Here is a 14,002-nt window from a genome sequence, read left to right on the forward strand (position 1 = left end):
CACAGCTTCCTTGGTGTAGGTAACGTGCGTACTGGGGTATCCACGGGTGGGGTGCCTCTCCAACCTTCTGTCTTCCATGTGGTTTCTTCAGGGTCCATTGGGAAGGGTCCTTAATCTTTAAAAATCCAACTGCGACTTACAAGTAGAGTCATACGAAGCACGCAGTTGTGTTCCCACACTGCTCACGCTCTCCCTGGGGTCGCTATCTACTCACCTTGGGTGGTTCCTTGAGGTCCCAGCACTTCTACGTCCTCTCGACACTGTCTTGACCCGAGACGTGGTTCTTATACCACTTTCTTAGTATATGGTTTGGTCCCCCCCTGGGGCCACTGTATATTTTGTGCTAATTACTGTGTTTCTTTGCTAAAGTATTGTGCGCATTGTGCATATACTCGGGTAGGCGATATTTCTATGTGTTAGAGAGTATTATATAATAAATACATATTTTTATAAATACTCTGTGTGGTTCTTTTTCACCTAATCTATAGTATAAGATTGCATTCTGGTAAAACAAGCTGCTTTACACTCCTTCTGGACTAAGCCTGAAGGCTGCTCTCCACAGCTACCACTTAGAGAGCTTTCTAAGGTTGTCTAAGACCTCATAAATCACCATACGGGTTGTCTGGACTGGTGCAAAGTGTCCACTTACATAAGTGTAGTTAAACAGCAGGAGAGAGGGAAAGTCACAGGAGCCACTCTTGGTCCCCCTAAACGATATCATTTCAACCACAGAAGAGTGCAACCAGCAAAGGAAGAGCTAACAAGAGGAATCACTCTGATTAAAAGAACCCTCACTCACCAACCTAGTTGGTGACATGCTTCATCATTGGGTTCCCACCAGAGAGGCTGAGTGCCTCCCTGGTGTGCTCCAATGCCGGATTACAGCAGAGCAGATTTTTTTTGAGTGTGTAGCGTGAGCGCAATAAGTGAAAGAAGTGATTTAAAAAGTGCCTTGGTTTTATCCCAAAATAATTTTTAATGTTGGAAAACTCAGCACTATTAAAAACAAGTGCGTCGGATGTTTCTGACTGGTTTTAATTGACCAGACACATCCTACAGTGAAATGAAACGTTTAGTCAATATGTTTCTGCTTCTATGTGTATTATGTGAAGCATTCGTCAAGACCAGCTCACCACGGCGGTGTACGCACGCTAAGGCGCACCCTAACCTGTGGTGGTTTAAAACCGCATAAACTCACGGTTCAGGTTCAGCCTTCCAAATTTTCGAATGTTTTCCACCATTAAAAATTATTTTGGGATAAAGCCAAGGCACTTTTTAAATCACTTCTTTCACTTATTGCACTCACGCTACGCACTCAAAAAAACCTGCTCCGCTGTAATCAGGCATTGTAGCACACCAGGGAGGCACTCGGCCTCTCTGGTGGGAACCCAGTGATGAAGCATGTCACCAACTAGGTTGGTGAGTGAGGGTTCTTTTAATCAGAGTGATTCCTCTTGCTAGCTCTTCCTTTGCTGGTTGCACTCTTCTGTTGTTGAAATTATCACTTACATATGTGTTCATCATATACCAGGCCAGTTTCTCACAACAACTCTATACCCTACCATGGGTATTGGTTCCCCTGTAAAACTTTCAGAATGTACATCAGTGGGAATCAAATATTCACCTAAGTTGGTGAAGGGGAAACTAGAATCGGCTGTAATATCAATTAAGACTCCGCCTAAAGTGAACATAGAGGTTTGGATCCTTTGCGAGCACTCCCATCCAAGACAATAAACTCCAAACTCAAAACACACTGATTCGCATATTCACCCTCAATTTCTGCGGAGGACTCAGAACAATTAGTAATGAATTTAACTATGATATTCGGTTTCCATTTGCAGCAAACCTTAGCAAAATGTCCTACGATACCACAGAAGGAACATTTTTGTTTCACCGCTGGACATTGTTTATCATTAGCAAAGTGATCCTTTTTGGTTTTTTTGTTAAATGTTTTTATTTTACTTATTCTTCCGATAATCATCACAGTATGTTACAATTATAATTCCCACACCTATAAAAACAAATCGTCTCAAAACATAGATCAAGAACCATAGGATACAGTTTCTCTATGTAGGAACAGCAACTATCAGATGCCATGTACTATACACCTCCAGAAATAATGGGATCCGAAAGAACAGTATCTAAAACAAATACAATGAAACGAAGAACTTCCTCCCCTCCCCCCAGGGTCAACCAGATACACCCCTCCTGTTGTCTATGTAGCATAAAAATTTGGTAAGGAACCAGTGCGATATCTCAGTCCCACTATGTGCCCCCTAAACCACCACGAGCTATGTGCATACCCTGTCGTCTAGATCGGGTTGAGCCACCTGCGTCCTCTCAGTATTCTGTGAAGGGGAGGTCTCTACCTCCTCCCGAAGGGGAGCCTCTAGGAGCATCCCCTGCCATGCTCTCACATCATCTTCTAATTTATCGTCTCTTCGGACTCGCCTCATGCGAACTGCCTCCTCCGTCTCCCACTCAACCAGGTCCCTGGCCCAATTCTTTAGTGTAGGTGGCTGTGCACTCATCCAACGAATCGCCACCCGCCTTTTTGCCAACACTAAGCCTAGCTGCAAAAATCGCCTTGCAAAGTGATCCTTATTGCCGTATCTAAAACAACCTTTCTGAGAATTATCAACAGCTTCCATAGATGTGCTGCCCTTTAACGAATTTGCATTATGCTCAGTGTATTTTTTTGGTCTAGAGTTCTTAGCCACTGAAGCCTTGCACACGTTTTCTTCTCCATATTTGTCAAACCTGCCTTGGCACAACACTTAGACAGCGCTGCTTTCTTTGCTATGGTTACAGCATCCTTCAAGGTAATTTAGCCATTTACCCATGTCTCTCCTGAATATTTGCATTATTGGTGTTCAAAACAATCTAGTCTTTAATGAGATCGTCATGAAGATTACCGAATTTGCAAGTAATAGAAAGTTTTTAAAGAGCAGCTACATAATCTTCAATGGATTCCTGAGAACCCTGCTCGCATAGGTAATAGGTTACCAACTTGCAAAATAGGGTTTGCACATAGGACCGGCTCGTACATCTGGCCAAAGATCTTCTGTGGCACAAACAAACACATCACTTTCAGAATCAGGACTGGATTTCTTTTCCATTTGTTCATAAATTCTTTACCTCTCCGGACCCAAAATATGCAACTTTTTCCTGGAGAGAGATCTTCTCCTATATCTTCTTTAATTGTAGAAATATAGTTTAAGAAATATGCTTTACATTGAGGCCATTTTATGACTGGTTCCTGGGGCTGGTAGAAATGCTTAAGATGGTGTTAGTGGGAACGTTTGTGCACGCATTGTTGAAGACAGTATTGAAGATTGTAATAATCCTTGATCCCTTTATATTTTTCCTTTAAATTTGTAATAATGGGTAATGTAGGAAAAAATGAAGTCAGAGAAAAATGGCACTGCGAGTACCCACTGTCCTATGCCTGAGATGTAATCCAAGCAATGGCAAGAAATGCAACAACAAATGCACCAGTTGCAATGAACTGCTGATGTATACAACTCCATAGTACTCCCATAGTACTCTCTTGTAGTATTGTAAATCCACCCTTTCTAAGATGATGGCACACAAGGTAACATAGCGTGACCCAGTTAAAAGTGTCTTACAAAAATTATGGGGCGCGACTGCATCACTGGATCCTGTTCGTAACGAGAAGCGTCAAGCGAAAGAGTATGGGCGTAAGGTATGAGACCTGGAGCAAATTGCCCACCATTACAGTTCAAAATACGCGCCACAGCCTGGGTTCAGCAAAAGAGCTGGGGGTAGGCAGAATTTCTTGTAACCCGAGCATACAGGGGGTTTTAGGCAGTACTCACAGTGATTGCGTCCACATTTAAAATCCACAGCCTGATCCAAATGCAGTTCTTTCCATAGAGCTAGCCCCATGAAATCTGTAAAGTAGTCCACCGATGGTTCTTCACCTACTCGTCGTCAATTCTGTGATGTAGGTTTGGCAAAAAAGAGTACTAACAGGATACACTGATAAATTATACTTTATTCGTGACAATAAACCGCAGCAACGCCCCATCAAAGTCCACGTCTGCGCATCTCACTCCTCCGTCCAACAACTGTCTTCTTCATGTCATAACATCTCAAGAACTCAGGGACACAATGGAATGGAATAACATGAAATAACATGAAAGAAAAACGCACACCACAACAGGGGTCATGGAAACAAAACATATTATATTACCCAGGCTCAAAGATAAGGATTCGGGCAAGTATGCTTTCAACCTCTATATTGCGGGAAAAATATCAACCTGCAAAAATAATGCATCCACAATATTGACATTACCACTATATCACAGGGTAGGTGAGTGTGGGTAAATGGATTGGAGTTAAAAATATTGACTATAAACGTATCTTGCCTATGTGGTGTTAGGAGATACAGTGAAAGCAATATTTTTGTTGGTCAATATTTCCAACGCAGTATAATGACATACAACCAACCATGCATTGCATTTTCTCTCGCTATATATACTTGCTTCTCACTGACATTGGCAAGAACAGGAGCAGATACTTCCCTTCAATGTAAAGGTCCTGGTCCTAGATGGTTTCCTCCAACTTATCCTCCTTTGGAATAGCATCAGTCCAATGGGCACCGCACCAACACTAATCCGCCATGTCAACCTAAGGTGGGAGAAGAACATCATGGACAGGCCTTCCGGTTATCTTAGGAGACAGTAGAACTATAACCCGTAACTGCAGTATTATAGCATCTTCTGACGCCATATTTATGTCTTGTATTTCATGGTAAATGACATACCCAAGGGATGTGTAGGTGCCAAATGTGCTAAACCAGGATTAACGTGCCCATTAGAGTTTATAAAGGGCACAGATAATGAGTGCAGGCTAAAGTAATTAGATGGAACAGGTAGAGTGAGACTAACAGGGATGTGGAAGGGTGACCCGATCCCGACTGGCAGAGTATGAACGGACAGGTAGCTATAGACAGGATTTCTGGGTGAAAATTGAGTTAGAGGGAGGCCAGGGAAGTGTTACGGGCCAGAATGATGGAGCCTGGTTGGAGGTTAAAAAAGGGGATACATACCATAATAAGACGAGTTGGGGGAAACTAATGCTGAACTGGGTTGAGGAGGGTACCATATAAGGAGAGGGTGGGCGGGCAGTAGGAGGACCATGAGAGGAATAGCAAACCAGGAAATGTGATTGCAGTGTGAGCGAGTCAGAGAAGGATCAAGAGTGTACTTGACTTGAGGTGGGCGACCGGGGAGAGGCCAGAGTCAAGCCCCAGCTCAGATGTAGAGGTGGGCCAGCAGAATGGACCCACGAGTCCCATGTATTGTGTTATTCTGTGGCCTGTAACCTAACCTGTCGATTTCCAGTGGATTAGCAATCATCTAGATTGAGCCCGACTTGGGCACGTCCAGGTTATACTAACCTAAGGGGCATGTTGGTCAGTGCAGGACAGAAACAGAGTTCTATCATGTATTTCTGACTCTATGGATGATGCTGCAGGCATTTGATATATCAGAAGCAAGGGTGAAGAGACTGAGTGGACGGTGTGGGAGGGAAGAGAATGGAGCACCTTTACAGAGTGATGCTTGGAAAGTACTCATCTCAGTCTAAGCAGTGGAGTAAGGTGGTAGAGCATAACTCATTGAAATTGTATCTCCAATGGCTAATCTTTACAGCAAACAAAGTATGTGACTAAATAGAAGTGCTGTGTTTGTCGAACCACATAACACCTGTAATGAGTATGTAAGCAGAAAATGTACATGGAATGAATTTCATTTTAGATTATTTGCCATTATTGTTGGCCATTCTAAAAACCTAACTAGAGTTTTCTATTGAAAGACTCATAACGTCCAACCTTCTACTTAACAGTCAAAGGACATACATCATGTTTTCGGAAGATGATGTGCCACTACACCTTGGAGGAATAAATTAAGGTGTGCTATTTTACCTACTTATAAAATGGCAGCTCCAAATATACTGTAACACATCACTGGTAAATCTGAAGAAAAGAACCCTAGTTCTCCAAGGCTTTGCAATCCCAAGCAAACAACAAGATAGATTCGAAAACAAATGGAGACATTTTGCAAATATTGACGATTTGTAATGCCTTTATTATCCAGACCTAAGAGAGCTATCTCGCCTGATTAAATGCCAATTTTACTAACACGATCTTTCAAGGCTGTTTGTCATCTTGAATCAACAATTCCTCCCATTTGCCATGGGGCCCAAATATTTAAACTGGTTTCATATGAAAAAGAAACATCCTTTCAGTTCCTTGAAATGTAATAAAACGTGCTCATAAATTGGGGCTGGTGGCAAAAGGGGGTGGAGTCATTTGGGGCAGCACCACGAGGACTGGGGTGCATGAAGGTTTGTCTATGCATTATGTTTTTTGCAAACTCTGCCTCCATCCAAATTGGCAGCATGGAGAAATGTGATACTAAAGCTTTCATGGTCTTCCTACTTTGTCATAAACAGACTACATTTCAAGTTAGTTACCATCTGCTGCACAGACTACGTTTATCCAGCACGTTTCAAGATGTAATGCTAGTAACATAAAGTAACTAAACAATTGTTGGTTACAATTTTTTTTCTTTAATGCAAGTGCTCAGTGGATTACAGCTTTTGTTGCAGAGATGTGTGTGTGTTATAAAGCTCGTTGCACACATGCCTATTACTTGTGCACTTATTATTATTTGTACATACAATGTCTCTACATATCTTACATAGACCCAGAACCTGAGAAACTCAAACCCACTTGAAGATCTTGATTTATCTCTTAGCAAGTTGTGAAGTTACGCTGCAAGGAGTTTATTCTCTTCAGTTGTCTTTGTTTCTGGTGATGGGCTGCGGGGAGTGGTGGCCAGGTTTGATTGTCCATCTGTGCTGTGATTGACCCCCGTATGTTCCCACCAGGACACCACTTCAAAAAAGTAACTGGATTGTCCGTGAAGTGAAGCATATGCAGACAGTAGTGATGGAAAAGAACCCATGACTGCTCCTCAAATTGGATCACATTGAATGCGCAGATGCCACTCAATGTGACCTGGTGTCTCCACACCGCTCTAAGACCCAGGAGGGATTATCGGCAGGGGCCAGCCCGCAACTCAATTCTTGTTCAATAATAGCCTTTGGAACTGGAATCCAAATGTTGCAAAGGCTATGAGCCTATCATATTCGACAGGCTACTCTCTTGCCTCCGACGATTATAAGCTGAATTATTCCTTTCTTTTTGAGTCCTTACATTTTGAGTCCTATCCAACAACAATAAAATATAAGCAAACATTGACAAATCAATAGGTCTCCCCTATGTAAGAGCTTTTGGCTTTGTCAATGTGTTTTAGTCATGTTGTACACCAGCGTGGCTACTGTTTAGCATGGCTAAAAGTTAGTTGCGTAGAGGAGAGTGGCATGGAGTGGAGTGGTGTAGAGTGGAGTGGCGTAGAGTGATGTAGAGGGGCATTGAGTGGAGTGGAGTGTTGTTAAGTAGAGTGGAATAGAGTGGAGTGGTGTAGAGTGGAATGCAGTGGAGTGGTATAGAGTGGAGTAATGGGTCGTGGAGTGGACTAAAGTGTCGTAGAGTGGAGTAGAATGTCTTAGAGGGGAGTGGCATGATGTGGTTTGGCTTAGAGTAGAGTTTCGTAGAGTGGAATAGCATAGAGTGGATTGGTGTAGAGTGGAGTGTTGTAGAGTGTTGTAGACTGGAATGGAGCAGAGTGTCGGAGAGTTGAATAGAACACAGTGGTGTAGAGTGTCATCGAGTGCAGTGTCATAGAGTGTCGTAGAATGGAGTGACTTAAAGTGGAGTGGTGTAGAGTGACGGGGGCACAGAGTGGTGTAGAGCGTCTTAGAGTTGAACGGTATGGAGTAACATAGAGTGAAGTAGAGTGTTGGAGAGTGGAATGGCATAGACTGGCATAAAGTGGAGTAAAGTGGAGTGGTGTAGAGTGAAGTGGTGTAAAGTGGAGGGGCGTAGAGTGACAGTGTGGACTAGAGTGTTGTACAGTGCAGTGGCTTAAAGTGGAGAAGAGTGTTGTAGAGTGGTGTAGCATACAGTGGAGTGGCGTAGATTGTCACAAAGTGAAGTGTTATAGAGTGGAGTGGTGTTGAATGGAGTGGAGTGTCAAAGAGTGGAGTGGTGTAAAGTGGAGTGTGGTGGAATGTCATAGAGTGGAGTGTCATAGAGTTGAATGGCTTAGAGTGGACTGGAGTGACATGGAGTAGAGTGTCAGAGTAGAGTGTTGTGGAGTGTCATAGAGTGGAGTGGTTTAGAGTGGTGTAGAGTGGCATGTCAGAGTGTTATAGAGTGGGGTAGAGAGTTGTGGAGTAGAGTGTTGCAGAGTTGAGTGTTGTAGAGCAAAGTGGCATAGAGTGTAGTGGCATAGTGTGAAGAGTTGTATAGTGAAGTGGTGTAGAGTGGTGTAGATTAGAAGGGTGTAGAGTGGCATAGAGTGGAGTGGCATGAAGTGGAGTAGTGTGTCATAAAGTGGAGTGGCGTATATTGGAGTAGAGTTTCATAGGGTGGTGTGGTTTTGAGTGGAGTGATGTAGAGTGGAGTGGTGTAGAGTGGAGTGGAGTGACATAGAGTAGAGTAAAGTGGCTTGGAGTGGCGTAGAGTGGAGTGGCATAGAGTAAAATGTCATGGCGTGGTGTATAGTGGAGTGGGATAGAGTGTGGCAAAGTAGAGTCTGGTAGAGTGGAAAGGCGTAGAGTGGAGTAGAGTAGAGTGGAGTAGAGTGGATTAGAGTGGAGTGGGGTAGATTACAGTAGATTGTTGCAGGGTGGAGTGACGTAGAGTAGAGTGGAGTAGAGTGTGGTAGAATGGAGTGCAGTGGAGTGGAGTAGAGTAGCATAGAGTGGAGTGTGTAGAGTGGAGTGGTGTAAAGTCAAGTGGCGTAGAGTGGAGTAGAGTATTGTAGAGTGGAGTGTCACCTGGAGTGTTGTAGACCGGAGTGTTGTAGAGTGGAGTGGTATAGAGTGACGCAGAGTAAAGAGGTGTAGAGTGGGGTGGCGTTGAGGGTAGTGGAGTAGAGTGTCTTAGACTGGAGTGGTGTAGAGTGGAGTGCCATGAAATGGCATTGAGGGGAGTGGAGTAGAGTGTCGTAGATTGTAGTGGTGTAGAGTGGAGTGCTATGAAGTGGAGTATCGTGGAGTGTCGCAGACTGGGCTGCTGTAAAGTGGAGTGGCATAGAGTGGAGTGGTGTAGAGTGGAGTATAGTGTAGTAAATTAGAGTAGATTGCAATAGAGTGAAATGTCGTAGAGTGGAGGGGTGTAGGGTGGTGTACAGTGGTGAAGAGTGGAGTAAAGTGGAGCACAGTGGAGTGTCAGATTGGGGTAGAGTGGAGAAGAGTGTTGTGGTGTAGAGTGTAGTGGTGTAGACTGGAGCAAAGTGGCATGGAGTGGCGTAGTGGGGTAGCACAGAGTGGAGTAGAGTATCATAGAGTGGGCTGTCATAGAGTGGAGTGGTGTAGAGTGTAGTAGTGTCATACAGTGAAGTGGCATAAAGTGGAGTACAGTTTGAGTGGTGTAGAGTGAAGTGGCATAGAGTGGTGTAGATTGTCGTAGAGTGGCGGGGTATGGAGTGTCAAAGAGCGGAATGGCATCAAATGTAAAAAAGAGGAGCAGAGTGTCGGATAGTGGAGTGGCGTAGAATGGAGTGGCATGGAATAAAGTGGCATAGAATGGAGTGTCATAGAATGTAGGTGTCAGGGAGTGGTGCAGAGTGGAGTGGAATAGCGTGGAGGGCTGTGGCATAGAGTGGAGTAGAATGGCGTTGAGTGGAGGGGTGTAGAGTGTTGTAGAAAGGAGTGTCCTACAGTGGAGTAGAGTGTCGTAGAGTGGAATGGCATAGAGCAGAGTAGAGCGTCACACAGAGGAGTAGCATAGAGTAGAGTTGAATGGCATAGAGTACAGTAAAGTCTCGTAGAGTGAAGTGGCGTGGAGTGGCATAGATTGGAGTAGTGTCGTAGGGGCATAGAATGCATAGAGTGGAGTATAGTGTCGTGGAGTGGAGTTGAGTGTTTTAGAGTTGAATGGTTTAGAGTGGAGTTCAGTGTCGCAGAGTGAATTTGCCTAGAGTGCAAAATGCATGATGTGGTACCGCACTGCCATTACAGCAAACACATTTTCAATTGAAACGGCCATTACAATTGCACAACATACAGTTTTACTGATAAAACTATACAGCGCACAAACGTTAATGTGTGGAAATCAGTATCACCTAGTCTATTGATTTTTTTTTATCTGAATAAAATATTTGTTTCCACACCCTTCTGTATTACAAAAAATGTGCTTCATTTGTGCTTTCCTAACTATGATATATTCTGAAATATTTGTACAGTTCATTTACAGGCATTAAAATGTTGCTGTGTGCTTGAAAAATAACATCCTACAGCCTTTTTATATTCCCAAACTAGCAACATTGTCACATAAATCCTCTCACTTTGCAGTCAGAGAAGCAAGAGTAAACACCAAGCTCCTGGAAGACAGAGCCTAACATTTGACCACTGTCTTTGAATGGACAGCAACTGTGACAAGATAAAAACAAAATGTAAAGGCCTGTTTAAAATGCCTATGTATTGCTTATTCACTTCTGAACTCCAGCATGGTTATTTTGGGGGTATTTCAGAGCCCCCCCCACTCCCCTTCTTTCAGGACCAACGGCAGGGTGGCGAAGTTGAGGAAGAGAATTATTTAAGTTATGGTATTAGTGAAGAGCACTGACCAAAATACACATGCCCGTAGAAAGAACATTGTTCCTCCCAGGCATGCAAGAGGGACATGGCCGGACTGGCCGTAGCGGCCACCGGGCATTTCCCCGGTGGGCTGCTAGGGTTGGGGCGGGCGGTTTTGGGCCCCTGGGGGCCGATTTTGTTACAGAACCGTTTTTGCAGCATAGCTGCAATATCGGCCGCTGTAACGAAATCAGCCTAAACTGCCCGTGGCAAACAGCTCGGCCGCACCCCCAGGGAGCCGGACGAGCATTTTGCCAAGGCCTGTTTTGGTTCTTATTCCGGCCCTGAAGTGGGATGAAATGGAGTCTCAAAGATAAGTAGAATCAGTCTAGCAAAAAGATAGGAGGCAGGAAACATTTTCAAAGAAATACAGCACATTTACTGCTTCCTGAACTAGCATACAAGAGAGATAACTGAAAACATATCTGCTCTTGTTGAGTGCCTCACAAAAATTGAGTTTGCAGAATGCAAACACTCATGGAAGAATACAAGCAGCCAGTCAGATTGGTAGTAAATAGGCTATGATTCACAGGAGGGACAAAGACATGCTGGCCTAAAATAAATACAGCAAGCAAATGTGAGTTACAGACCATAAAGCCAATGGCAAGCAATGGGTGGAATGCATTCCCAAGAAAGCTTTCAGAATGTCCCCAAGAAGTCTTTAGCAACCAGACAGCTCCACTGTCTAGTAGGCTTCGCCCTAAAATTGAGTCCTATCCAACAACAATACAATATAAAAAATGACATGTCTTGGGTTTGGCCACTTTCCAACTTTAGTTGTTGCCTTGGAAAGGAAGTTGGTCTTTGTGTAAAAATGAATGCAGAATAAACCCTTCCTGCATGTACTATGTCCATGCCACTTTCTGATCAGCAATTGCGGGAAATCACCCCTCTCGCTGTTCCTTAAAATTGAATGTTAGATATTGTGGGCAAGCAACTTTGTGTTACTTCAAGAGGCAGCACCCACATCTTACCCCGAGTTTTGTTAAGCACAGGGATGAAGTAAATAACACACTGGAGCAGAAGACCAAGATTCAGCTGGAACCAGTGGATGATGGATGTAATAACTGTGTATATATCAAATGAATAATTGGAAATTATAAAAGCAAACTATATTTGTAGATTTCTAAGGAAGTTTTATTTGTATGCTATTCATTGTATTGGTTTTTCAGGTTGAATGTGTAAGAATAATTGAAGAAAATATTACCTTGCTCAGGAACGTCACGGATGTGCTTTTGTAAATATTTGCATAATTAGGTTCATGGTTTGCATGTTATGTTTCATTGATATTTTTGTGTAAAGATTAGAATTAAACTTGCGCAATAAAGGTGTATTATTATTATTATTAGTATTATTTTTAGTTCTAGTAGTAGTAGTAGTAGTAGTAGTAGTAGAAGTTAGTAGTAGTAGTAGTAGTAGTAGTAGAAGTTAGTAGTAGTAGTTAATAATTATCAAATTCTCCAGCTAAATGCAGGTTTAAGTAAAGGCCAGATCTAGCAGATTTGAGCACCAAACGTTCAGGAGGAATGTTCCACAATCCCTAATTATCACACAAGTAAAATGGAAAGCACACCACCAACCTGAAAAATATCACAACTAGGGCAAAGGGCACGTTCTTTTGTTTTGTTTTTTTAATTATTTTTTATTGATTTGAACATCAAATAGACACATGTATTGGTATGCATTCATTTCAATCAAATAGTGACAAATATTTATAACATAACAGTGTACAATCACTCAGTTAGTTGTTATCAATGAGTGTTCACCCCTTCTAGACATCTCCATCTCCACCGTTGGGGAGACACACAAGTCCCCTGAATGTGTATTCCATCAAAGGGTACGTTCTTAGCTGGAAGCAAAACATTATTTGATTGAGGCTCAGTTTCTGTGCTCTGGTTGAATTATAAATTTGAGGTCCACTAGTATCCGACGAGAACACAAGTCTCACGACAGTAGATTTTGGATTAAAATACTGGGCATGTCGTGACAGCTAGGTGGGGATAATTCCTCCGACAGAGTAAAAGAGAATTTGAACTGAATATGTAAATAAAATATGAAGATGCTCTGCTTCCAATCTCAGGCATAAAGGAGATTAATTGATTAATTGAACATGGGTGCTAAAACTGAAACTGTAGTGTAGAACAATATTGCAAAGATCATTTTAGACAAAGCAAAGTCAGGACCTTAATCTTTTAGAAATACGACGGCTGCCACCTCTTTTTGCCCATTAACCATTTAGATGGAACGCCCCCATCTTGTGACTGAGCCACTGAGAAGCTCTCTCCTCCGTGCAGCCTCTTACTAGCCCTCATGTAGCTCAATGCATGCGTACGCATCACAAGGGGCCTCTGAAATGGGCTGTGCAGCACAGATGGGACCTCATCCTGATGCATGCATCAGATTTTGTTTTGATTTTAGTGGGTCGCCATACAGCTCTCCACTAGGTTATATCAATAATTACTGATGGGTTCATTAAGAGTGTATCAATTTAAATTCCCATTAAAAAGAAAATGTCTTCATTCAGTGTAAAAATTCCCCTTTCTGCCAAATTGGTGTTCTGCCTTCTCTATTTAGGGAAATCCAGGCAGTATCAAACAGAAATCAATCAATCAATCAGGAGTTATAGAGCACGGCTAATCACCGGTGAGGGTATTCAGGTGCTAGGATCCTGCTGCGATCAGTCAAAGAGTCAGGTCTTATTTCTTTTCTGAATTCCGGGAGACAGGAAGCAGTTCGGTGGTGGAGGGGAAGCTTGTTCCTAGATTTGGCGGTGAGGTAGGAGAAGGAGCATCCTCAACTGTGACTTCGACGGATGTGGGGAATGTGAGCGAGGTAGGTGCAGTGCAAATGTCTGGATGGTTGGTGGTAGTTCAGGCAGTGTTTGATGCATGCTGGTCCTTGGTCATGGAGGGCCTTGCAGGCGTGTTTCAGTAGCTTGAATTGGCATCTATTTTGGACGGAGAGCCAGTGGAGGTTCTTGAGGTGGGTGGTGATATGGGTCCCTGTGGGGAGGTTGAGGATGAGTCTGGCGGCAGAGTTCTGTGTTGTCTGGAGTCTCTTCAGGAGTTGGGTGGAGATTCCTGCATAAAACGCATTGCTGTAGTCGAGTCGGCTGGTGACTAGGGCTGGGGTGACTGTTTTCTTGGTGTCAACGGGGAGCCATTTGAACATCTTATGGAGCATGCGAAGGATGTGGAAGCAAGCAGAGGCGACTGCGTTGATTTGGCATTTCATGATCAGTTTGCTGTCCAGGATGATGCCAAGG

This window comes from Triturus cristatus, chromosome 10 (genome assembly GCF_964204655.1).
Source record: "Triturus cristatus chromosome 10, aTriCri1.1, whole genome shotgun sequence".
NCBI classification, from domain to species: Eukaryota; Metazoa; Chordata; class Amphibia; order Caudata; family Salamandridae; genus Triturus; species Triturus cristatus.